The 27,342-nt window shown below is 30.5% G+C and overlaps 1 protein-coding gene across 1 annotated transcript in view; it reads left to right on the forward strand.

Moving 5' to 3' along the window:
• Positions 1 to 671: 671 nt before the first annotated feature.
• Positions 672 to 27,342, forward strand: part of Tpst (tyrosylprotein sulfotransferase) — a 41,262-nt gene continuing 14,591 nt past the window's right edge. Inside the window, exon 1 of the mRNA XM_067266485.1 lies at positions 672 to 903. The gene's annotated coding sequence lies outside the window, so the exon portion shown is untranslated. The remainder of the gene's footprint in view (positions 904 to 27,342) is intronic.

A 27,342-nucleotide genomic window follows, 5' to 3' on the forward strand; every position in this document is an offset into this window, starting at 1 on the left:
TTTGAATTTTACTTTAAAATTGTAGACAGTGAATTTATAGATTTATAAATGCAAGAAATAATAATAATTTTTAGTCAAAATGAATGTTTATCCATGGATTTTTCTATACCACTAAAAAAAATATAAGAAATAGATTTAAAAATAAAATTTAAAGTGCTTAAAAAGATACAGAAATATATGTTTTTCTCCCATAAATTTTAATGTAACTTTTGCATTTATTAAAGTTATTAAACTGTTTTTTTTTTTATGCGTTATACAATGCATATACATATAGCAGGTCATCCTTTATGCCGCTTATGTTGCGCTCTTTAAATATAACGTCATCATTCATAATTAATACTTATAACGATGTAATTTTGAATTTTAGTATTCAAAGAACTATAACAAAAATCACGAGCGTGAAAAAAAATCAACAGAAAAGTAGAAAAATTCATTAATAAAATATAAGTCGTCGTCTCTTAGTAAATGTTCCGCGACATAAACGTGAAGTTCTACTTAACCGAATCCGTTTATTTATATATATTAAAAGTATTAATTTTCTTTCATTTTAATGATTTTTTAATAACGTAACATAGCGTAACGCGTTCGATAATTTATTTATTTATTTTTAAATAAAAATGTTACGCTAAATGTTGATGATTTCAACCATCAGGGGGCGCCCAGTGCTGTTTACGTCTGGTTATTTAGCAGCTAAGCCTGATGAACGTGTGTATGACGTTCGATCTCTCGACGTTAGAACGTGTTTGTTTATTAAATTTCTATCAAAATCGTATCATTTTATCTTCGAGTAAGTGTTTAAATATCGTAGGCGATGATCGGCACCATTTTAAAATCGTTCAGAAGGACAAGAGAGGTGCTTCATTGATTTATCATACGTAGAGATTCAGTCAAGTAATGTAAAAGGTGAGGGTGTTTTTTTATTTAATTCATTAAAATAATAAACTGCAATATTCGAATGAAGTGGCCATTCTGACGATGATTAGCGATGTAAATAATCAGAAATATTAATTTTTAAACATTTTATATTTATTTCAATGTTTTTAAAGTGCACTCAGTATATAAATGTCAAGCTTTAATGTTAAAGCTTCTGTAACTTGAAGCAGCTCATAGAAGAGGCTTACATTCACACAGATGCTCATAGAAGAGTTTAAATTCATACAGCGGCTCATACAAGCGGTTTACATTAATACAGAGGCTCATAGATGAGGCTTAGATTCATATAAAGGCTCATAGATGAGGCTTAGATTCATATAAAGGCTCATAGATGAGGTTTACATTCATACAGAGGCTCATAGGTGAGGCTCATTCATATAAGGAGTTATGACTGATAGATAAGTTTTAAAGTCAAAGTTTGTTTTAAAGATATCGGCATTCTCCTCATTTAACAACATTTCTATGCTTAAAATCGGGGATGGGCAACTGGCGGTCCCCGGGCTGCATGCGGCCCGCATTAATATTTTTTGCGGCTTGCATCGCATGAAATATGAATAAATATATCAGTTTCCTGGCTTAAGGAAGTATGCAGTAAAAATTCAAATGTTACTTTTTACAACTTATGTATGTGAATAGTTTTTCCGCAATGAATTTAGTAAAAATTAAAACAAGAAACCGGGTAACAGACACGTCGAAACTAATTTAAAGCTAGCATTGACGAATATTTCCGAAATATTACGTTTACATCAGTTCCAGAAGCTAAATTAAGTATACATATGCTAATTTATAATTATACATGAATAAATAATTGTGATTTACCAGCATTTTTTCTCTCTTTTCTCTTGTATGCTGCCCGCGTCAGTTCAAAAGTTTTAAAATGCGGCCCTTACATAGAAAAAGGTTGCCATCCCTGCTTAAAGTGATCTCTGTGAATCACTTTTATTGACAGCCTGATGGTTGAGTGGTGTTAGCCTACTACACTGAGGGTTCCAGGAACAAATCTGGATGGATCAAAAAAATCCCTAGGAATTTTTACAGGGGTAGTTCATGAAGTTCTATTCCTCACTACTAGATTACTCCATTGTGGGTTTGACATTGATATGGCTTTCTTAGTATCTGCGGGGCTAAAGTCAAAAACAAAAATAATAAAACAGTTTTATTAAATGTTTAATTATAAACATTTTTAATTTCAAAATAATAGTATAGAATTTTATATTTTTAACAACAGAAAAATCATTAAAATTACTGAATTCTATTACTTTACATATAAATTTAATAATATAGAAAATAATGATTTTTCAAGGTATTTTGAAATCTGGATTATATTACATATTAATTTTTATGTTTAAAAATGCTATTCAATATTAAAACTTATGATGAAATTTAAAAATTAGATGAAAATTTTCTGCTTAATCATTATTATTTTTTTTTATATCTTAAGAATTTAAGTTACGAAATTAAGTTCAAAGCTTTTATAAATTTATTTTTGCATTAAAAATAGAGAAAAAAAAAAGAACCTTAAACTGCATTAAGTTTAATTGATTTAAGCAAAATACTCTCAAGGTGAAACTTTATCTTAAATGTATTTTGAATGGATCAATAAGATACTCTTGTTTCAAATTTTATGTTTATTATTATTATTATTATTTCTTTACTTCTTCCTGCTCATAACAATAATTCTAAGTAATATAATCTCTTTAGAATAGTACTTTCAATTAAATTTTGTTGTTATAATTTTAGATAGTTTGATACCTTTGTTTCCTTTTTACGTTACTTAACTATTTAGCGTTAAAAATACAAATTTAAAGTAAATATTTCAATACCATGTACTTCTGTCTAATGAATATTGGCTTGGAAATGCTATAAAGATGTAATTTTCTTTTATTGCTTTTAAAAAAATGCTGTAAACATTTTAATACATAATAATACTAATTCATCTCTCTTAATTTAATTACAAGTTTTTCAATGCATAGTTAGAGTTAAATTAAAACTAATTAATTAAGAACTATTTATATTTATTTTATTATTTAAAAAGCATAATTTTATATGTATTGTGGCTACATCAACAACACATTTCATCATTTTTAATGGAGGTTTGTGTGGTGTTTTACATTCATTTATTATTGAAGTCATTGCTTGTGCTTGCTTTTTCTTTTTATGAAGAAAGAACTTTAAAATTAAAAAAAAAGAGGAATTTATAATGATTTTATTTACTGAAATCACAGAGAATGTAGTTTTTCCAGTTATTTAATTAAGGTATTTCATAAAACAGATTTTTTAAATCTGGAAAAATAATTTAATTGGGAAAATGATGTCCTAGTACTTTGTGAGGGTGAATAAAGAGAACCTACTGGTCTTCTTATCTTTTTTGTAAGCATATAACAGCCATATTTAATTATAAAATTTAATTATTATTTTAGGAAGGACTAAGTTTGTAAAATTGTTTTTTTTTAATTAAAAGCATTGCCGTACGGTAGTTAAATATTTACGTTTGAAGAAGCTCACTTTTATTGTTGAAGTATATCGATCTTTTTTTTTTTAAGTTAATCCCCCTCTAGATCAATATTAAATCAGTCAAGTTTGGAAGAAAATACATCTCACTGTTAACTGCAGTCGAGTGTTTTCAGGCTATCATCGCAATTTGGGACAGGAAACGGGTGAGCGCACAATGAAACAGCATGTCTGTTTTTCTCTTTCCCCCTAAGGAATTGTTAGATTGGTTTCCCCGTTTTTTTTTCCAGAAAATTATCTTTTCTAAATTCGAAAGAAAATAGAATTTTTCTTTCTACGTAAACAGCTCGTCTCAACACCTGTTATCAGGGGATATTTACGAACTCTTTTAATGATTTACGGCTGGGGTAATAAGCCATCATTTTGAAAATTAAGTAGTTGTAAGTAGGTTTATCTCTTATTTAGCTTTCGGTCAGGGTCGCTGACACTTAAGATTTCGTTGAGTTACACGCTAGCTTTTCTATTTAGTATTGTTCATTCGCATTGGTCGATTAACCGGGCGTGATACATTATAGGGTGTCGACAATAGGAGTAATAAGATCACGGGTCCGTCACAGTCCACCCACAGTTTCTTTGCTTTCGAAGAGTTTGTAAAGTTGTAGTCACACCCCGATCCCTGCAGACAATACACGGACACTAGTGTTTGGTGTTCACCGTCCACATCAGTCATGCCATCGATCCGGGCCCTAATTAACACGTAGACACGTGATCGGGCGAAAGGCGAGAATCGAAGGATGTAAACCAGTCGCCTTGGAGACAGTCTAACTTGATAGATGAAGTCTCGACTGCGACAGACGTACGGAAGTAATCTGTTCGGTTCGATAGAGCCGCTTTGTCATTAGAAACGAGTGCATACGTAATTGAAATCTGGAAAAAATTTCATAATCCTAATTTGCATAGTTTCGCCGCAGTTAAACGCGAGGTCCCTCGATTGTTTCGTGTAATATTAAGCATAAATTCGAATAGGATATGATGGAAAGTAACAAACTACGTTAGGGTACGAAGCTATCTCTTACGGAAGTGTTTTCCTTATCGGTAGTACAATCGATTAGTTTTATCAGTTCTCACGAATATGACACGATAGCCAAACATTTGGCACTCAGCCAGCCACATTTAATTAGGTATTTTTTCCCATACGTAGAGCAGAGCGTGGACTTTATAAATTTAAATTACGAGCGTGTAAAAATCTGTTTTTAGAAACTTGCAACCAGGGAGTCGTGCGGCGTATAGAAAGAAGGGCAATCGCTTCTTGTTACAATTTTAATCACAAGGTCGTGATGCTAACAGCCGAATTGTTTCACTCCTCCGGATTACTTGATGACATCGGATAAGTAGGAATGCTTATCTTAATGGTCAGTTTCGTAGTCGGCTGCAATTTGAGTAATGAGAATTGCGAAGGGAAACATAATGTCGATTGTTCTCTTTTGAGATTTACAGGATTAACCCCCTCCGGAGATTTAAACTGCGATTCCTATACTCGAGTGTTCTGCCTTGATAGATAAGGATTTATGAACAGATTTTCTGGCTTAAGGAAATAACGATGTAGCTGAATAAGTTTATGTCTTTTTTATTTTCTGAAAGTTGGGTTAGTTTAAGAAGTAGAAACACAAAAGAATAAATATCGTGGAAATTACAAAAGTGCAAAATATATTTATTTTTTTTTTAATTCTTGTAGCTCTTGTTTTAAGTTTTATAGCAAGAAAAAAGTAATAACTACGTTATATATTATAGAATGGCATTTAAAGTACATATATAAGTTTTATTTATAGCCTATATAAACACAGACATGTCATTATTTATATGTACTGTACAGTACGTGTATATACCTATACACAAACACACATGCACATACACCAGACATATAAGATTAATTATTGATGATGAAATCGTAAATTTGATTATATATTATATAAATAATGACTTAATTATCGTGTACGATACGCAAAACACACACATACATTGTGCAGCACCTACACGTCACACCAGATTTTAAAATTATTTTCTGTATATTTATATATTTATCAGCGCTTACTCAGTTATAGATTAATTATATTGTATACATGAAATTACGAGTGTAGATGCATTAATTTATGACTGTGTCTATCCATTAAAGAGTAATTTATGAAATAATATCGAATCATATACATAAATAAAATGTTTATACGAGAAATGACATATTTAATTAATAAGATGCATGCGTTTCTTACAACATTCAATATTTGATAGATAATCTTATACAGAATTTCGTATACAATAATAATGCAATGTAGATTGTGTTGAAGTGATTATATATATAAAATATTCTTGTTGGAAGCTCCAGTATTGCTTTATTTGATCCCAAAGTCTAGTGGATTTAATCAAATTAGAAATTTTATTTATATTTTTTGCTTTTTTCTCCCCCATTCTGTCGTTCAAATGCTAAAAATAGTTAAGTAGAAGTCACCAAGTTTTTTGTATGATCGATACTTTGTTTTAATTGTGTTTTGAAATAGTTTAAGACAAAAAATAAAAATGTATTTGTATTATTCGATCTGTTCGACGTGTTTTGAACTAGAGTAGATTCAAAAGCCATTATCTACCTACGAAATATTGTATAAAAATTTGTATTATGTCGCAACTAGTATCTGGCTTCTGTAGTAATCAATACGTGAAACATTCAAATAATATTCCAAAATTGTAGTGAAATATTTAATATTCTGCTCGAAATATATTCAATTGGGAACATTTGTTTACTTCAAAAGTTTATAGTTCACGTTTTGTATATTCAAACTTGCTCTTCTCTTCTCCATTTGTTTTTCCTTTGAATATTTTCATAAATGTAGATTCTTATATTATACGAATACTTTCGAACCTCTTAACAACGGCCACTGACGGGATGATGATAAATGGCCGTCGTTTGGAGGTTATTTTGTACGCATTTAAAAAAGAAACCTTCCTGAAAAATGGCTGCTGTTGGAAGTTCGACTGTAATAGTATAAGAATCTACTCGTGTTACGGTATTAATTGTCTTATAATACAGATCATAATATAATACAATAGTAAAATAATACCTCGTATTAACTTCTTACTGTTATTGTTCTTATACTATTTCTTGTACTACTATAGCATTATTAATTGTAAGGTTTAAGGTTTATACAGTAGAATAATTTGGAAATTTACTAGAAAATAGAGGATTAAAATATTAATTTACGAAAATCGATACAGCAATGTTAATTGGGCTGCAATTTCTAAATTGCAGGCCTATACGTTTCCACTGTCTTAATCTCGAATTTAGATGAAAATCGAGCCCAGATACGGAAAGATTAATGCCATACATGCTTAACTGTATACTCATGTGATTTTTTAAAAATTAAAATGTGATTACGTTATAATTTTACGATACTCTTAGGGGTCATTAATGGTGTAAGAATTATTCCCCTCATTAAAATATTCAATTTTAACACAACACAAAGCAATTTCGCTTTGTGTTGTGTGTTACTTTTATTTTCTTCTTGTAAATCTTATGCGATGGATTGTTTTGGTTAGGTGCATTCGATTGATGCAACATTTGTTATTGATCAATAGAAAAGAATGTTTTATACAAAAGGAAACTCGATGTCTGTAGAAAAATTCGAAAATGCTTTTCGTCGCAATGGTCTCGCTCGGATGCTTCACCCTTGAATGGTGTCTAGAAACAAGATGTATAGAGAGAGGGTGTATTGCAGTAACCCAGAAACATCAATTTACTAAAGAAAGTCAACAGTACCATCGAAAAACATCATCCGAACGTATTGAAGATGTCAAAACAATTCTACGAAAAGAATCCAAAGGCATTTGTTAGCGGCGAAGTGGGCTTTTACAACCCACGAAAATTATCTAATTATTGTTAGATTTATGTTTTCATTTATTATTATTTTACTTTAAGTAATATCAGAGTATCATTCTTAAAATTTATGTTGTCCATTAAACATCTAGGCAATGGTTATTACTTTCGATAAATTTGCTTTCTCCGCATGCAGTAAAACTCGAAAAAATTTTGCATTCGCTATATTTAGAATTTATTTTAAAGCAATTCTTCTACAAACTTCTGGCCAGACATTCGCATTTCAAGTACGAAACAACTGTTTTTCTTTCTTTCTTTTTTTTTTTTTTATCGATGAAAAATGGTGCTTAATGGGAAAATTCTTTACCGAGTTGATTTAAGAACTCGCATTCTGTTGAAAAGTATCAAAATTTCTCGTGTTTGAATACTGAATAATTTGAATAATTCGGACATTTTTACGTTCAGGAAAAAAATAGATATTTGGACTGGAGACCTTAAAACGTCGAGAAATGAAAAGTGGAGGGGGATGTTTTTGTTTGAGGAGCATGGTTTTGTTCACCTACTTTCAAGCTTAATAACTCCTGTACCTTTTGTCGAAAATTTCTGAAACTTTGCAAGGAAGATTATGTACTAGGATAAAATGTTTCTAGAAATTTTCAGGAAAATCGAAGTATTAATAGGCTACGTGAAATATGACCCCATCCTATCTTCCGAACCAATCTGAAGACATAAAAACGCAATGGTAGCAACTGTTATGGACGAAACGGATGAAGAATGCCAGCAACAACGTTTTCAGCTTTATTATTTTTTTTTTTTTAAATTATTCAATCACTCCCCCAGTTAATTTCGAAGGGACAAATGCGCTCATTTTAAGAAGAGATCACGCGGAGTTATTGAATGTAATCATCTGTGTTACGTTATCCCATATTCGTTTGCTATAATTTGTTTATTCATGCAAAACATTTGTATATTTTCCAAGTTTATTGACGTCCAGACGGAGGAGAAGACAAGAAAGTTTGTTAACTTGCAATGATATATTGTCTAGTTAAATCGATTTATGATCCACAAGTTTCAGAAATTCAATAGGATTCAGCTTCATCGAACCTATCATCTCATTTACATATTTCTAAACATGCAAAAGAAAAAAAGTATTGTAAAAATTTAAATTAATTTGCATTTTTACTCACGCATATTTATGAATTTAAATAGAGAAATGTCCGCTTCTTATCATGAAATTCTCTAATTTATACGTATTTTTTCAATAATTTTTAATCATTTTTAAAATATATTATATAAAATATTGTAAATTTTAGGTTATTAAGTTCAACGATAGAATTCATTATGTAGTTAATAACAAAGTTTGTCGCTAAACTTAACAAGATAAAGTTAATATATATTCATTTTTTTAAATTGATAATCGGCTTAGACTACTGCTCTTGATGTTAAATGCATAACAGGATAAAGATTAATTCTTCAGGAAGTTTGGCTTTTTATGTATATATATAGATAAAATTCCCTTCCCTTCCTTTATAGTAAAAAGTCTTGTTAAAAAATAAACATAGTAAGAAGTGGAAACTTTCTAAATAAGAATTACATTAAACAAATTATTTGAAACGATATTTTAATCCTCGAGATGAAAGTTTGTTCGTTGACGTCACCGGTTTATGTCCCTATCATTCACCAATTATGGCGAAATTGGAAATTCCTGAAGTGAATTACGAGGTTAGAATCAAGTTATTCTGAGAACATGTCTCATATAATACGGGTTTATTGATTTCATTTAGTAGTTAATTGGATTTGACCTTTTTTTTTCCTAATACGTCTATTAATTAAATTTTTATTAACTACACTTTGGCTTGTTTTTTGCATATTTTTAGGCTTTCTTAATATAAATCAACTTAACGTGAGACGTGTTAAAGAAATTAAGATATCTGGAGGAAATTTAATATATTTTGTTAGTGAATTTTGTTTGGTAATAAGTATTTTCATCACTCTTCTTCGATCTTTCTTTTGTCCTGTTGGAAGAGGTGGAGAAATCAGATTAAAGAGGGTCGAGACGGTACGTGAAGAAGGCTGAGAAGATGGAGATGATACGTGAAGGAAGGCTGTGAGAGGATGGAGATGATATGTGAAGGAAAATTGTGAGAAGATGGAGATGATACGTGAAGGAAGACTGTGAGAGGATAGGAGAGATTGAGAAAAACTCAACTAGCATTTGGAATGAGGGAATAACTGAGAATGAATGAATATTATACTAATTTAAATATATCTAAAATTTTGGTTATTAAAAATAAAATATACGAAAACATTTTTGAATAAAAATAATTTTAATTTTATGCCTTTTCTGTTCATTTAGCAATTTTCGAAGATTTGAAGTAGACTATAAAATAAGCAAAATATATTGAGTAGTTATACAGTTTAATATTTTAAACAATAAATATTTATACAAATAACAATATCCTACAAGAAAAATTATTATCCGAAGTATAAAACGTGTAAAATATGGAAATAACGTTATATAAATCTAAGAGAAAAACTGAAGTATATTAAACTCGGACGTGGCATTTTAAAAAAAAATGATAGAGAAGTTGAAATGGGTTAAATCTAGAATATTAGGAAGAGAAGCCAAAGAATTTGAGTAAGAAATATTACGTTAAAAAAATATAAGATGCGGGAAGTATCAGAGCTTACAGAGAAATGATTGATAGTTGAAAAACTAAATAGGAATGGCAAAAGAGAATCAAACAAAAATCCATTCTGATCGGAATAGAATGGAAAATGCAGAGAATTTTTTGAATTCAGCCCTCTCGAAATATGTTTTTGAAGTATAAAAAAAAATTGGTTTTCAGATAATGCCATGCCCCTTTTTTATCCTTTAACATCGCAACAATAAAGCAAATTAATTGCCACAATACGCCAGAGTTAATTGCACGATAAGAGCAATGCCACGAATGAAAAGTTATGCTGATAAGATGTTATCTTAACAATAAAAGCAAACTTTAATGCGATAAAATCTGAGAAAATGATTGAAGATTATTAAATAAATTCATGCAAATGGTGATGTTGTTATGTATTCGTGGTCGTGGCATAAATATGTATGAATTATTATGAATTATAAGGTTGAAATTAAGAAAAAAAATGCGTTTTTTTAATCGAGGATAGTTTGATTGCTCGATGTATATACATGTATTGAAGTGAAGTTGTAGAAACTTTTCTTGAATGTGAAGTTTTATTTATTCCTCGAAAGGTAATTTCACATTCAAGAGGAGAACCTACAACTGAATTCATCAATATTCTCTCTCGGAAGCGAATTTATATGGTAAATTATAATTATTTTCTTACGTTTTTTTACATTTCTATATGTAAAAGGATACAAAATTAAGCGAGATAAAGGTATAATATAGCGACAAAAGTAAAATTTTCGCCGTTAAGTGGGTGGCTGTTTTCATTATTGTTAAAAATTTAAACGATGTTTTTACTTATTTCCTCCTCCTCCTGGTTTTCTTAGCGCTTCATTTTATTAAAAGGAAAGCTATTTTTGTTTCTTTTCTCTGGGGCAATTTCCCTTACCACATGCAACAATGACAAAATTCACATAAATAACGCTTTCTCCAACGACTTACTTTAAAGTAATCTCTGTTCACGCTGTTATCATCACACTTTTAACACAGAATTTCTCTTCTGGTGCCAGACTTTACGTTCAATTTTTAATAATTTCAGAAAATTTCCTTTGAAGAGTGATTAAATTATCACGAAAAAGCCGGCCTGCGACAGACTTTTCTAATCTAATTTGCAGTGTTTTTTTTTTTTAGAACAAATTGTAGAAGTATTTTTATAAGTCACAAAACCCCTTTTTTTACTCTCTTTTCTCTTTCATAAATCTGTATAAACGAGGGTGTATTATAACTCACGAGCTCCACTTCTTAGCTTTTAAGGTCCATTACGATTTTCTAGCATACATCATATAAATATTACTGGAATTTATGGACTAAACTATAATATTGTAACGTTATATGGCCATTATTCTTGTTATGGAAGCTTTTTCCGGTTCCAATCTCTTCAAACTTTACATGTTTGAAGAGGTTTGTGGGTGGCACGATTTTGTGCCCACATTATGGCTTAATAACGCCTATTCTTTTTGTCGAACATCTTTGAAAGTTTGCAGGGAGGTTCGTGTGTTAGGGTGATTGATGCTATTAAATTTTGGAGGTTAAAGGTCGAAGGGGTGGGGAACTAGAGGGGGTGATGTATCACATCTCGAGTGGGGTCGCACTTAATTTAGATGTTACTCGTTATTAGCATTTGCAATTTTTTTAAAATATAAAACTCATCTCTGCCTTCAAAATTAAGCTTTTTGCGATTTTATAAACATTTATTATTGATTTTTATTGTGAATTAAAGCAGTAAAGTTGATGAAATTTGCGATTTTCGTCTTCTATTCAAAGAATTTCGAAGTAATATCGATCAGTCCTTTGTTGTTCATACTCTGACTTATTCAGATTTCAGAATAATGTGATAAAAATGGTAGAAAATAGCCTCATCTGCCATAAAATATGTCTCCAGAAGAGGGTAGAAGGATTCAATCTTGAGTTAGAAAATTACAGCCGTAGTAATTAATATAAATTTACGTGCATAATTTACTTAGAAGCACAACATCCTAAAAAGTATACACGACAACTTTTATTACAATTTATATAATATTTAACAGGCGTCTACGAGGTGTTTTGATATAATCTATACGATCTATAATCCCATAATGGCATTTTTATGTTGTCTAAAATCCAAGTAGTGCAGAAAGAATTTGCCACATCACAACTGTAGAAATATATCTTCGGTAATTATATATATATATTATATATATATATATATATATATAATGTCTGTTCAAATGGCGAATTCAATAATGACCCTCAAATTTTTACATTCCTACACTCAGGACCTTGAAAAGTCGAGAAAATGGGGCTTTTATGTATGGATGCGTGTGTGGGGGAAAACCTTAATAACTCCTGTATCTTTTGTCGAAAAATGCCGAAATCTTGCCGGGAAGTTTGCGTTTTAGGGGGCTCGATGCCATTAAATTTTGGTGGTTAAAGGTCGAGGGGTTGGAAAGATAGAAAGGATCACGTGTCGTATCTCGAGTGGAGTAGGAGTTAATCATATTATAATTACACGAAAGCCTTCAAAGAAGATAATATAAAGTTTTCTTTAACAGTTTATTGAATTTCCTATTTTAATTGGAGATTTTAAGATGAGAACTTGAAAAGACGAATGATAAAAGTGATATACGATACTCTATACTAGGTGAAATGTTTTATTATTATTATTTCTTTTATAACTTTGTAATTAATTTTATGCTTGACTTATGAATGGAGTCGAATTTCATAATCATTTTTAGATGCCATCACCGGTATTATTTATATAAGGGAGGCAAGAGAGGTATGGACAAGAATGAACTGAGCATTATTATTGACTGTTCGCTATTAATGCGAAATGGCTGATTCAATGTATTAAAATATAGTCATTATTTTCCAATTTTTGGCTATGAAAATTGGCGACAATACAAAGTTGATACGCTGTTGAATATTTCTTAAACTTAACCCCTGTATTGTTTTCTTCTTGTTGGAGGATCGCAGGTTTCTTGCCAAAGGATTGAATGCTTTCTGATGAAGAATCGCTTGCTGCTTCTTGGGGGAAGGTCAAATGCTTATTGTCGGAGGTTAGGCAGGTTTTCTATCAAAGGATTGTATACTTTTTGACGAAGAATAGCAGATTCCTTGAGGAAAAATCGCGAGTTTCTTGTAAAAACTCGAAGTAAAACACGTCTTAAACTATTTAAATATTGAATTTCAACGTTTCAAAAGGGTAGAAGATTCAAACGAAAAATATTTAATTCATTTATTAAGATTATCGGTTTTTTTAAGCCTAAATGAATATAAATTTGGATTTAAAAAATAATAATAATAATAAGCACTGGACTAAGCTTTTAATGTTTGTTTTTGAATTTAAGAAGAGTGAAAGTATCGTTTCGAAAACAAAGGAATGGAAGAAAGAATGGATTAGGCTTTTAAGAATATGAAAGGTAGAGAATGTATGAGCTTTGTTTAATGAAAATAGGAGAAGGAACTTATACCATTGCTGATTTATTAGCCTCTAATATTGATCAAACTAAATGCAATAGTCGAATAGAAGGGAGAAAAAATGATGTAACCTCTTAACTAAAAAGTTATAAATGGTTGTAATCCAGATCATCAATCAAATTAAATATAATTATTTGAGGAAATTATAGGAGTGGTCTGTTTTCTTATAATTAATACTTTAAATTCTTTAAGTAAAAAGAATTTCGCCGTGTTATTTCGTTAAAAAAACACACTGTCGATACTTCAAATAATGGTAATTATTATTGACACGTTTAAAGTCTGTTGAAAGTGTTATCAGAGGCAGGCGTGTAATTAAATTTAACGTTTACTTAAATGTAAATTGTTTTTTTATATAAGGTAGAAGGCAAAAAATGAGATGGAAATCGTTATTTACAATATTCTTTTTTAAGATTGCAGTCGAGTGATTGTTTTAATGGAAAATTGATATCTTCCACGTTTGTTGTGACGAAAGGGCAAGATATGTGATTAAAAGTAAACAAAATTAAAAAAAAAAATGTCCTATTTACTATCATCTCTATGTAATTTAGTTATGAAAAATGTTTCCTTTTTTTGTTTTGAACCAAATTATATGATTTAATCAGTTCTTTCTTGCAGAAAATCGATTTTTCTCCGTCCTCTCTGAATTCTTTTATTCTGTTTTGGCGATTTTCGTGATATTTTCTTTTAATATAAAGCTTTGCCAAACTTCATTATTATCTCAATATCTCCAGATTTATCTATTGATAATCCTATTTGTTGTCAGAGTATTATTGATATTTAGTTGCTTATGTTATCTGTTCTTTACTTCCTATAATTGTGATGGAAATATTACGCTTCATTCCTTCTTTCTTTATACCAAACTATGAAACAGCTGTGGAAATACAACTGTTGACTATTATTCGGTATGTTTAATTAATTAAAAAAAATGTGTTTTTGTCTGTCTAATCTGTTTGAGTGTTTGTATTTGTATATTTGTTTCTGTCCTTATTTCTATTCTCTATTTGCAATGTGTGCATACTTTCATACAGGATGCACAGTGTTTCAAACAATAGAAAAATCATTTTAATTACAAGATTTAAATTATTTTTCTTCGTTGTTTTATGTCAAAACTTTATGAAACATCATTATTGTTATTTTAAAAAATTATCATAATTTATTAATTAATGATAGAATTCAGAATGCCAAACAGTACATTTAACATATTCATTTTACATAATTTATAATGAGAATTCACAGCTGAGAATCTCAGAATTTCCATATGATACTTTGGTTTTTAATGAATTAAATAATATAAAATATTCAGTTAATAATTACAGTAATTTAGCTTAAAATTTTAACAAATGAATAGTGATAATTTCCAAATGTTCTACAGGGATTTCTTTTGAAAAAGCTTCTTTTGTTCAATTTAAAAAATGACGGAAGAAAGACACTTTCGATGCTCTGTTTTAAAAAAACGTAAATTGATTTCATTGAAAGGTATTGTAAATGTAGGAAACGTTATTTTTTTCACACGTAGATCATGAATTATTTATTCTCGTTGCAAATTATGTATGAGTTACGACATTAGCGCAGCATATAGACATTTTTCTTTCATTAATGTTGGTACGACATGCAATGTTTCGTTTTATTTTTGTGCATTTTTTAATGGAATTTATACCGAATAATGCCTGTTATTTTTAGTAGCTTTACATTTGAGTTATATCTGTAAATATTTGGGAGAAAGTTCACTGTGTTTATTTTTTAAATAAAAAATTTTTCGGTATTACATATATTACTCTCCAGTTATTTAATCTGTGCTTAAATTTTTAGTAATTCATCCAGGATTATTAAAAAATACATATATATATATATATAAATGGAGGTTTAGTAATGTAAAAGTATAAAATTAAAATTTGCTTCGGAGATCTTTACATTTCGTTTTCTTTTCTTCTCTTCTGAATGAACCATGTAAATGAAAACTGTACTTTTACATTTAATGAAAATTTTTTAATTAAAAAAACCATTGTCACTTTAATGAGAAAAGGGAATGTTTTTGACTTCAAATATTGTCCTTTTTTATATTTTTTTTGTAATTAAACCAAAAAAAATAATTGAAATATTTCATTAATATGTTTATTTTGAAGAATTTTGTTTTTTAGAATAAAAATTGAATTTAAAATATCAAGAAAATGGTTATAAAAAATATAAAAGTCAATGAATTAATACTTAATTAAAAAATTATTTGTAAAATACCTAAAATAAGTGTTACTATATTTTCACTACAAAGTATATTAGCTATACTATACTAAGTACACAGCAGTATACACTAACACATGTGTAAAAGACTGTATTGTTAAGTACTTATAAATGTAAAAGATGATTAAATTTGAGAATAATTATTAACTTTATAACAAAAAAGTACTGCACAATTACTGTTATACTTACTACGCAAGCTACACTAACTGTACAAGTATGTAATATGTATACTTGCATGTATTATACATACCTGTACTAACATTACGTGCATAGGAGTATACAAGTATAGTATGTTTCTATTATTTTTAGTATAAATTAAAAGAATTTAATGTTACGTTATATATATTTTACTTACCTATGTTGTATTTTATGTATATGCATGCAAAGTTATCAAGAGAAGGGTACTGGGAAATTATTTCCATGTCCCAAATAAAACTGTGGGGTCCTTGTAGTCCCTATTAATTGGTGTTATTTTTACTAACAAAATAAAACTCAAATCTTTAAGAATGCTTTTTATTAATAAAGAAATATTCTGTGTTTCATTTGTTAAAATAATGACAAAAGGGACTTTCTCTATCCCTCTGCTTTGAGATAAGGTCTTGATGGTCCTGTATTCAAGTAATTGTATACTTGTAGTAATTGTAAAGTATACATTACTTAAGCTTACATGTATTTATATATATAAAAACAAAGTCCTCAAATTTAATTTTATAAAAAAAAAAGCCAGTTTTTATGGTGAGAAAAATTTAACTAGTGAGTTTTTTAGTAACGTAAGCTTGGTGATGCAGTAAAAAGCATGAAATCTTTGGCGAAGCATAGCTATTTTATTTTTATACAAATAAATAATAAAATATTAATTACATTAGTTTAATATACACTGGCAAATTTAAATATGTACTTATTTTTGTGATAAATTGATCGCACACAATACATTTCATTTTCAAAACACTCGTCGAGATGCTTACAAGCATGAAGTTTTCTATAGAAAACGTCCATAAATATTAATGGGTAGGCATATTACATTTATAAGCCGGAAAAAATAATTGCAAAATTACCATCAAATTAATTTTAAATTAAAACATCTCTCTCCGCTTGCCAACGCCGACAAAAGTAGCTCCATCACCATTTGCATGAAAATTAGCGAAATTATGCCTTAATGAATGAGTGGTAATCTGATATATTATTCTCTTACATTAGTGAATAATTAATTATTCTGTAGAGGACAGTAATTAAATAACAAATCTAGCATTAGTCCAATACAAAGAATGGAACACAAAATTTCCCAATTAGGAAAGTTGTATAAACTTTCCCTATTTTTCTTTTATTTATTTTTAAATAGTGTACAGATCTGATTTAAATTCATTAGTTTTGGAAGATGTAATTTCAAAATGTTTACTTGTAATTTTTTTTTGTTTGTTTTGATTTGTTCTTTTATCTTCTGAATTATTCATTTGGAACTTAGAAAATAATGTAAATAAATTAGAATTTTTGTGGTCAAAAATCAAAATTAATGAAGACGTAACGTGTCGTTTCAGTAATATTATGTCTGGCGATTTATTTAATAAATTTATACATTTTAATATTAAGACGGGTCATAAAATATTCAACTTTACAATCAAATTTTTATTTACGGAAATCAAATATTAATGTGAATTCCTCGTCTATTATTAATATTCCAATTCTGTTTATAGCTTATTGAGATTGTATTTTTCTTTTTTTTTTATTTTATTTAAATTATTAAAATTTTTATGGAGGAAATCAAAATTTATTTCAATGTACTTATTCTGAATACATAAATTTTTAACCGTGATTGAAAATACTTTATAAAGATTGACTTTACATGCACAGTCACTTACACACACACCTAAACAAACAGTGTGGCCCTTATGTATTTTAAGGGAGATTGAAATTGGTTCGAAACATCATGATGATGACTGTAGTTTTGATATATCTCGCTTAACTGATTTTTGGGTCATACTCTCTGCCTGTCTGTCTGTCTGTGCTGTGTGTGATGTATGTATGTGTATCCATACACCACATACACGCACAGTAACCTAAAAGTCATTTAAGAGATTATTATTATTATATATCATCATAGTTAACTACTTAAAACTATTTTATAACCTGTGTATTCAATTATCACAGGTCTTAACAGTTATAAAGCAGATTCTAATTTAAAAGTATCAAAGAATTTATTAAGATTAGCATAATGTATCCCTTTATTTGGTCATTTATAAAAATAATCATATCTGCAGCATTATAAGAATCTTTAAATGTAAACATTTAATATATATTTGTTTAAAAAATCGTTCTGTAATATCCTTAACAATTGAATATATAGTAACAGAATTATAAGAAGATTGGAATTATTATTATTATTATTATTATTATTATTATTATTTAATTCAACAACAAGAGATTTCTTCTTACGCATTCCATCTTTAATAATCGACTCATTTCTGTACCGAAAGCCATTTTCTTCTCTTATTGGGAGAAATATAATCACGTCCGTTTGTATGTCTGTCTATCTTTCATAAAACATTATTTTTTAAAGCAGAATTGCTACTTTATTCATCTTGTACACGCAAATAGAATAAGATTTGAAAGTAAGGGGAATTTTTCAGTACACGTTCGAATGTTTAACTACGTGAATTCTTTCCGAAAGTCGTGAGATGCGTGACAAACTATCGATTTTGGAATTTTACTTTATGCTATCGATTAACAATTTCCGAGCCTTTTTTTTTCTCTCTCTCTCTCTCTTCCCGGTTTTCCGAAGTGACATTCTGTTACAAATAATTGAAACAGTTTATTATTCTACTCTCCCGCATTGTGACGTAACAAAAAAAAAAAAACTCGTGGGGGTGGAAGTAAAAAAGTCAGCAAACGTGATGATACGTTCCCAGAGTTTGTTAATTGTCACTGGCTTAGTTTTTCCGATTCCGGGATGGTAACCGATGTTACTATAGTAACAGATGACATCTGTCATATCTACATTTGTCGCTTAGCAACCGTTACGTGTTCCGTCCGAGATGAATTACACGAGATTTCTTCTGTCCGTTTTTCTGAATGAAGTCGACTCGTCCGTCTTCAATCTTTCAAGTTTATCGATTCGAATCGCGACTGTCACGGATTGTTGATATCAAAAACTGAATTTCTTTTTATTTTATTTTATTTTTAGTGTTCTTCTACCGAACTAGTTCCGACTTTTTGTCTTCTATTCTGTGAGCTTCTGCTTAAAAAATTCTAATTTCTGATTGATTTTTTTTTTAATTGTTAAAGTCATTGTCACTTCTTTTATCGTAGGATCTGTGTTTCCTGATGGAGACTCTCAGAAATGACTGCCTCGTATGGGGAAAAGTAACTGGTAGTGGGGATAAATAACTTTTGGTGTGAAATTTCGATTGTAAATTAAAGATAATTTTTTGAGTTTTCTATTATTTTCGAGTTAAAAAGTGCCAAAAGGAGGGCGATTTGATCTTATTTTTAAGGCTAAAAACACACAGGAGCGATTTGCTCTGTTTTAAGGATTAAAAAAAAAAACACTAAAGGAGGCATTTTTTTAAGGCTAAAAAATACGTAAAAGGGAGCGATTTGTTATCTTTTTTTAAAGGTCTAAAAAAAGATATTACGTATTTTAAGGCTAAGAAGTACCAAAAGGAATGGCGTCAACAACAATGCTGTTAAGCCCGTAGATGAACTCTTCCAACCTATTAAGTTACATAAAAAAAACGAACGAAATGTTTTATAGACTATCGGAATATTCGATATTTCGAGGTAAATATAGGATATGTATTTTAACATTATCATAAAACGATGATTGCCGTATTTTTTGTCGAAGAAAAAGTATACTAATGATGTGAAAGACAACATGTGGCCTTCCATTATAAAAGCTTAACAGGCGATTTGCTTCACTTTCATTTAATATAGATGAACTGTTATTAACAGCAAGCTTTTATCTGTTAATGATTAGTACGGGAAGCGATATTGATATTAAGCTTCTGAAAAAAATCTCCTTCCCCCCGTTTAATATTTTATAAACGCGATGCGCTGATTGTTAGACAGTAACTAATGATTTTACGAATGTATTTTTCAAATTATTCTAAAGTATTGTAGTCCTTAACTGAAGACGCTTATAATACATTCAGACCCCGATTTAGCGCCATCGTTTTGTTTGCCTCCGAAGTTCGGGCGTGGCGGTAAACCGAAGTACCCGAAACGATGAGAATAAATAATATACGCAGTAACGAGGTCTGCACCAGAGTTTCAGCTGGGGGTGTTCGAAAGTCACGTGATGCAAAATGGAACACACTGTAATTAACAGCTACCGAAATGTTCTCTGTTTAATTTAATTGGGAAGCTTTGCTTCGTTTGCGTTTACCAGGGTGTCGCTATTTCGGAGAGCGCTATATCGAGGTTTGACTATATTAAAATATAATTTGGTTAGTATCTAATCAAAGATCTGAATCAAATTTTTTTTATTTCTGCTACGATCTCTTTCCGTTTGATAGAATCTAAACTGTTTTACATTTACTCATCTAAGTCGCCATTTTTGTTACGTTGCGGCGTTACGCCACGCGCTGTAACGTCGCTCGGCGTGTAATCAATAAAAAACATGACACTGCTGCCATTTTGTTTAAGAGAATTGACTTTATATTTCAATAAATTTGTTACACATTACATAGCATCCGCATGAAGTAACATGAATACTGCAATTTTTCACGTGCCATTGACTGTAAATAGGTTCTGTTTTAGAACGTTTAACAGACTATTTTTGTCTTTAATATTTTAAATATAAATAAAATCGATGCAAACGTATAGAGTTTATTTTTCTTTTAGGCAGCCAGTACTTTGTGCCCAAGTTTTTATACACAACACTCGTGAAAAATTCTAGGAAACTGTTTCATAAGCAGATTTTTATTTATAAAATGAGAGGCAAAGTTTCTTTCGACTGTTTATTAACTAACTTATGTACACATATATAAAGAACGAACACAGTTAAAAGTTAACACCTTGTTTTAGTGTTACTCTCGTAAACTGGATCTTCTCTATATTAAAAAGATTATACTTTGGGTCTGTCTATTGTTATAAGCGAGATTTTTACCACCGAACTCCTAGACCTCCGTAAATTTTCTCTCGTGATATTCTTCAGTATTGCGCCACACTCGGTTTAGTGCCAGTTTCGAAAGTGAACCGAGCGATAAATAGTTAAAATTTCCATAGATAAATTGTGACGCTAAATCGAAGTTTTTTCGTATCTGTTATTATTACTGTATTTATAAAACATTTATTCCCTAAAGTGCCTTGTTTTAAGTCTACCTCTCTACACAGGATGACTGAAAAGTCTTCTATACATAGACAAAGGATTCACTTTAATATATGGTAATTTATAAGTCGTAGAGTATGATGTAACTTATGTGGAGTTGAAATATACCGAATTGAGTTTACATGTGTCGCATGCGTCACTCCCGTGACAGGTGCATGTTGACACATTCGACGTTTGGCAGTGCATGTGCATCACAATTGCAGCTGCAGGTGTCTGTTTTGTATGGAAACGTTTTGAATCACCCAGAATTAGATTTTCTGCTAGATAAACTAATTAAAATATACTAGATACGAGTTTTTACTACACAAAAACGGTAATTTTATAAATGTTTCCTTATGTACTAGTGAATCATTCATCATGTTTACGTTATCCAGAATTTCAGGTATTCTTTTCTACGTGTGTTTATACAAGGACTACATTAAATGTTAAGTCTGCACGAATGTGTGTTTACTATTTCCTGATCTTCCTTAACGACGATAGTAATGTTTTGTACTACTGCCGAACAGTACAGAACAGTCATACTGTGTACAGTACAGTACGTGTTGTACTCGCATCCGTTCAGTGCCGACAGACCTTTACCTGCATTTTTCTCGGCGTTAATCGACAATAAGCTGATTCGATTCAAAATAAATTGCACCCCTTTATAACGAATAATATATCTTAATTAATTTAATAGGTTAAAATGTATGTACATTAACACAAAACTCCCCCAGTCATTTAAATATTATAATCGCCTGAAAAACTGGTAAAAAGTGAAAAATTTAAACAGGAAATTTCCATTTAAAATACTTTCTATTGATTACTTGAGGCTAAAAATAAAAAATAAAATAAAAATCAAAAGTTGTTTTTCAAATCAGAAATTTCCGGAGATTTTCCTTTAATAGATTACTCTTGCTGTTTCACTGTTTACAGTTTATATATACTTATGTTATATAAATAATTTTATCTTTGTTTAATAATTTAAGCTGTTTTTATACGCTAAATAGATTTTATTCTAATTATGTTTACGTTATACGGTGGAAACTCCATTAATCTGGATGATAATGGAGAGTAGATACTTGTCCGGATAATCGAAAACCGCCGTTGATCGTATAAACACGAGTGAAACTATTACACAAGCACTTTCTGTACAAAAGCAGTACTGAAATTTGCTTTGTTTCCGTCTGAAATTGGCATCTAAATCTAAACTGATGTACAGTACAGTAAAACCTATGTAAACCGGACTCGCACGGTACCCGTTTTGAACAGGTTTTACTGTACTTCAAACAATAGAGGGAAGATCCGTTTACGAATACAACTACACATTGGCATCTTGCAGGGATGGCATATTGACTGTATATTTTCCTTATCGTACTGTACAATAAATTCTATTGCTTATTTATTCAAAATTATACACAGTGAAACCTGCCTAAACGGAAAAATCTCTTCGAAACCGAGCGATTGTTTTGTTTGTTTTGTGTTAAGGAAAAATATTCGTTGGCATGCAGATCCGGCTTACACAAGTTTTACTGTATCTAAAATAATTACCGTCTCGTAGAAATTACTCACGATGTTAAGCATTTATTTTCCTTTGTTTTTTGACTTTTTTTCCTTTGTGATAGATTCTTCCAGCGAACAAAACAAGGAAGCCATTTTTTATTTATTTTTCTGACCCATTATTTTATCTATTTTCTTTCCTACGTTCTTATAAAACGCTTCACTACTTCTCTATAATTGGTTTTATATCTAAACCGTATTTATCTGTAATATCTGTACAGTAAGGGGGTGTACTGTACAATATTTAAATTGTACTATATGTAATTTAGTGTATAAAATACAAGACATAAGTATGCTACGTGTGTCGTGACGTACGAGCGGGGTTAATGGCGGAAAGAAACTAGATCTGTGATTGAATGGCGGTCAAACTTTCTCCAAATATTCTATCGATCTCTAATTACGCGGCCATTAATATGAAACTAAGTACAATTCATTTAGAAATCATTAATTATTTACCGTAATTTATGTAAGTTGAAGCAATTACATTCATCTAACGTCCGCAGCCAAGTATGTATTTACAGTAAACCTGTTAAAAGCGGAAACCTGTTCAATGCGATTCCGGTTTACGCAGGTTTTACTGTATATGTATTGCTGATAACCCAACCAATGACGTTGCTTGTTTCATGGCCTTCTCATATCTATATCACAAATTTCCGATTTTTCCCGTTGGGTGGCGCGTCGTGTTTCGAATAAACATTTATGAATAATAATAATAATATGGAGGTATTTTTAAAATTAAATTTCGGAATTTTGGCACGGAGATTTTCTAATTTATTCTTTTATTGTATTTTCTGTTTTTTTTTTTTTTTTTCCTTATCGATTTTGAATTATTTTTCAAATTAATTTAAATTTAACATCAATATATCGGAATTAATTATAAAATTTCAATTAAATAAGCGATTTATATCGGGCGAAGTACTGTACATTCATTAGTGTTTAACGAAAAGCTGCCATATTCATTCGGAGAATTCAGAATACAGCAAACCTCGATATAGCGCCACCCCGAATGTTCGTGAAGAGAAGAAATTCACAAATATAGTCAAACTTTGATTTAGCGCCAGCATTTGTTGGCCTCTCAATTTAATATTTACGGCCATTGCCGGCATTCAGTGATGCTTTACGCCATGTTAATGATGTCTAATATGGCGCTATATCGAAGTGCCAATATAATAGAACTTTTCGACGTCTGTTAAATATACGATTTTACACCAAATCACTTTGTGTCGATCTCGTTACAGTGTGTTAATTCGTATTGTTTTCGGTTTAACGACAGTTTAGGGGCGAACGAATTGTGGCGTTAAATCGAGGTTTTATGGTATAGGTTTGAAAATTTATTGTATTTTTGTATTTACGCGAATACTTGACATAAAAATTCAGTTTATAAGAGAACGTTACGTCGAGTGTACAATGAATAAGTTAAGTATTTTTGATTGGAATACTTGACTTTCTCTTCTAATGCCCACTAAAATAGCATTTGCACATAGCATCACTCCGAAATTAAATATTCGACTTGATATCATTCAGCTAATTATCTTTAATTAATTAATGAGCGAGCCTTTCATTAAGTAACGCTTAATTTTATAGTTGAATTAAAATAATTCTTTAAGTATTTAAGTGAAGATAACATACTGTTCAATTATCTTTTACAATTCTTCTAGTGTCAAGTGATAAATCTAGTTTTTGCTAATTTGACAGAAGACAGTGTCAAGTATTTCATTCGAAATTATTTATTTTTAAGGGATTTTATAAGAAATTCAAAGCCCTGATAGATACACAAAATTCGATTTATCGCCTCTGTAACTGGCACTAAATAGAGTTTAGCGATGATGTTTACAATGCACATTTACATAATTCACTCCCACCGTGTAAAGTTTTCTAATACTTCCGGGGGAAAATCCACTCACAAGCTATTTAGGGAACGCTATATCGAGATTTCGTTGTTTTACACTTTAATACCGTTAAGTATGTTAAAAATACGAATTTATTTCATAATTTTAATACTTTTGACCTTTATTTTATCGCAAATTATACGAAAAATATGCAGTTAATTCCGATACGATACGTATGAACAGACTGGTTAACGTGCCATATGACTTTCCTATTAATTATTCGAACCAAATTACTTGCTGGACTACAATCAATCGTAATTGTAATTAGTTTGAGTGACATCATTCGGTCAAAAAATGGAGGAAGACAATCGAAGAGGGATATTCATAGAACAGTTATTAAAAATACAAGCTAAAACACTAGGTTTTTTTAAATATAACTAAAAGACAATTAGAACATGCTCTTCACGAAAAAATGAATATATCGTATGAAGTATATACCATATTTTCGGGAAGAAAGATGCATCCATAAACACATAGAGGCGAATAAAGATCTCTAGAGAGCAATCTAGTTTATTTATTTTCTTGATTACGGCAATGGAAATAAATTTCGGGCATTGTCATTAGCTTTAGTAGGATCAGAAAACCGTAAACAAAAGGAAGAATGAAGGGTAAACAAACGAAAAAAAAAATTTCTTTTCTAGCCTTGTTCCCGATAGTGTAAACACGAAATAGAACACGATGTTGAGATACTTCTTGCTTTATATACAGTTACATTTCTAACAATATCCTCAAAGTTTATAGGTAACAAAGTATTCGAATTTAGTCCTTACAACGGGGCGAATGATGCGAACACTTTTAAAAGCAAATTAATCAAACTGTTTTAAATGTTACAAATACGAACGAACTTCGATATAGCGCTGTCGGTAAATAGCGCTGACAAATACTTTCGAAGGAGTCTCTCCAGCGAATGCTAAATCGAAAACCGTTCGGTATTTGCGAGTTACTAAATGTACGGTTATGCATACTCGATTTAGTGCTATAGAAGTGACGCTAAATCGAGGTTGGATCGCAATTTTCGAAATCGGGAAAATTTTTATCCTTATTTTTGAACCAATTCGACGAAAATATCATAAGAAAACAGAAAACATAAAAATTAATTTCGTATTTTCTGACGTAAAGAAGGTATACAAGTGCCTGGATTCAAAAATTCTTCGATTTAAACGTGGCACTTGTATACCTTCTTTATTATATATTGCTTACCTTTCTCCAAGAATATTCCAAGTATATTTCTTCTGCCGTAATTATGTAGAACGAATAAATAAAATAAAATGGCAAAGATGGATAAACGAGCTCTTAACATAACGAAGCAATTTCTTTTTGATAAGAACTCGGGATTACCCTCATAATACGCCATACTTTCTTTATATACAGAGCCTTTCTCCATTTGCTGACTTCGTAGATTTCTGCCGGTAATAATTTCCGCTCCATCGCCAAATTGCATTGTGCAACAAGACAGAAGCCAAAGTTCCCTCGGCTGTGATACTTCGTGTTTAAATTAATAATAATTACATCCGCTTTTGCGAATTTAACGCATATACGGAGTTGTCCAAAAGTCAAACATTCGCTACATTTGTGAATCGAATTTTGTGCCACCCCGTTAAGCCAATTTTTGATGGAATTATACCTCGTAATTAAGCCCTTCTATCGAATCCATCGCTAGTTTCCGACGAATGACTTTATTTTTCTATTTACTTGATCACTTAATCTATCTATTATCTACCCCCCTGAAACACTTCTTAAGTCTCGTGTTTAAGAGACTATCATTCCTTATTTAAAGAGTTTTACGGTTAGGTATCGATCGTATACCTTCTATCGGGATATTTATGTGATCAATAGCCAAACGAATTTCTTTCTCCAGAGGGCTGACCGTACCTTCTAACCATTGTTTATTTCTGTATGCACTTCCAATCGAATATACTCTATTTTTTTTATCTGTTTATACCTTTCGAAAGTGTTGAGTGATCTCAGTTTATTCCATTTCCACTCGTCGATAGTGGAAGAAACTCTTCAATTTTTTCCGTGTCTGGTAAACACTTTAGAAGCTTGTTTTCGGTCGTATTTAAACCCCTTTATAGAGGTAGAGAGAGAGAGGGGGGGTATCGACAGTGAAACACTCAATTGATTCCTCCTGCATTCGAACATAGAACACATGAGTGATACTCCTGTCGTATCACGCTACATTATTTCTTATTCGGATATGGTGTATCACTCCTACACCTCTCTAACACAATACATCGAGTGGATATTATCGATAGGGTGCTCGAAATTGTGTTGGAATCCATTATTTGTTTTGCTCTAGCCTCCAGTTTATATGGCGAAATTTAATATTTAAATTCACTTGGGTTTAGTCACAATATCTAGAATCGGTACTAAATCGAGTGTAGCGATATAAAGAAGCATCCACACAATAAGAATGATACGTTATAATGAGGTTCTACGCACAAGTTTGAATTCGAAAGTGATTTGGTGATAATGCAGACTCAATAGTCGTCGTTACGCTTTATAGTTTTAATGTTCACTATATAGAGTACACTTCTAACTCGATATAATGTTAGTCGTTTGCTACTCTAACATAGTGTGAACCTTTGTTTTCGCTCATTCTTTTGAGAATTCACTATTTAGCGAATACACTGTATTTATTAATTCACAGACAACGGAGAGTTCTGGGGAAGATTCGTTCACAGTATTCGTTAGGAGGTGATGCTATATCGAGGTTTGACTATATAACGAAACTGCCTTTGTACATCATTAAATTATTTGTACTGTGATGTCACGTGTAATTAAATTTTCTTTTTCAAAACGGAAATTAATTAACACGAATGTCAGTTAATTAATTATCGGTTTTTATATTATGTTTCTAGAACTTAATTCTCATTCATTAATGAAGATTAAGGAGTGAAGTTATCCTCGATTTACCGGCTGTGTTATAAATCTATATAATAATCAGCGAGATTGAGTTTTGGAACTTTATCTCCT

This window comes from Centruroides vittatus, unplaced genomic scaffold (assembly GCF_030686945.1).
Source record: "Centruroides vittatus isolate TY-2023 unplaced genomic scaffold, ASM3068694v2 contig_2747, whole genome shotgun sequence".
Taxonomy (NCBI): domain Eukaryota; kingdom Metazoa; phylum Arthropoda; class Arachnida; order Scorpiones; family Buthidae; genus Centruroides; species Centruroides vittatus.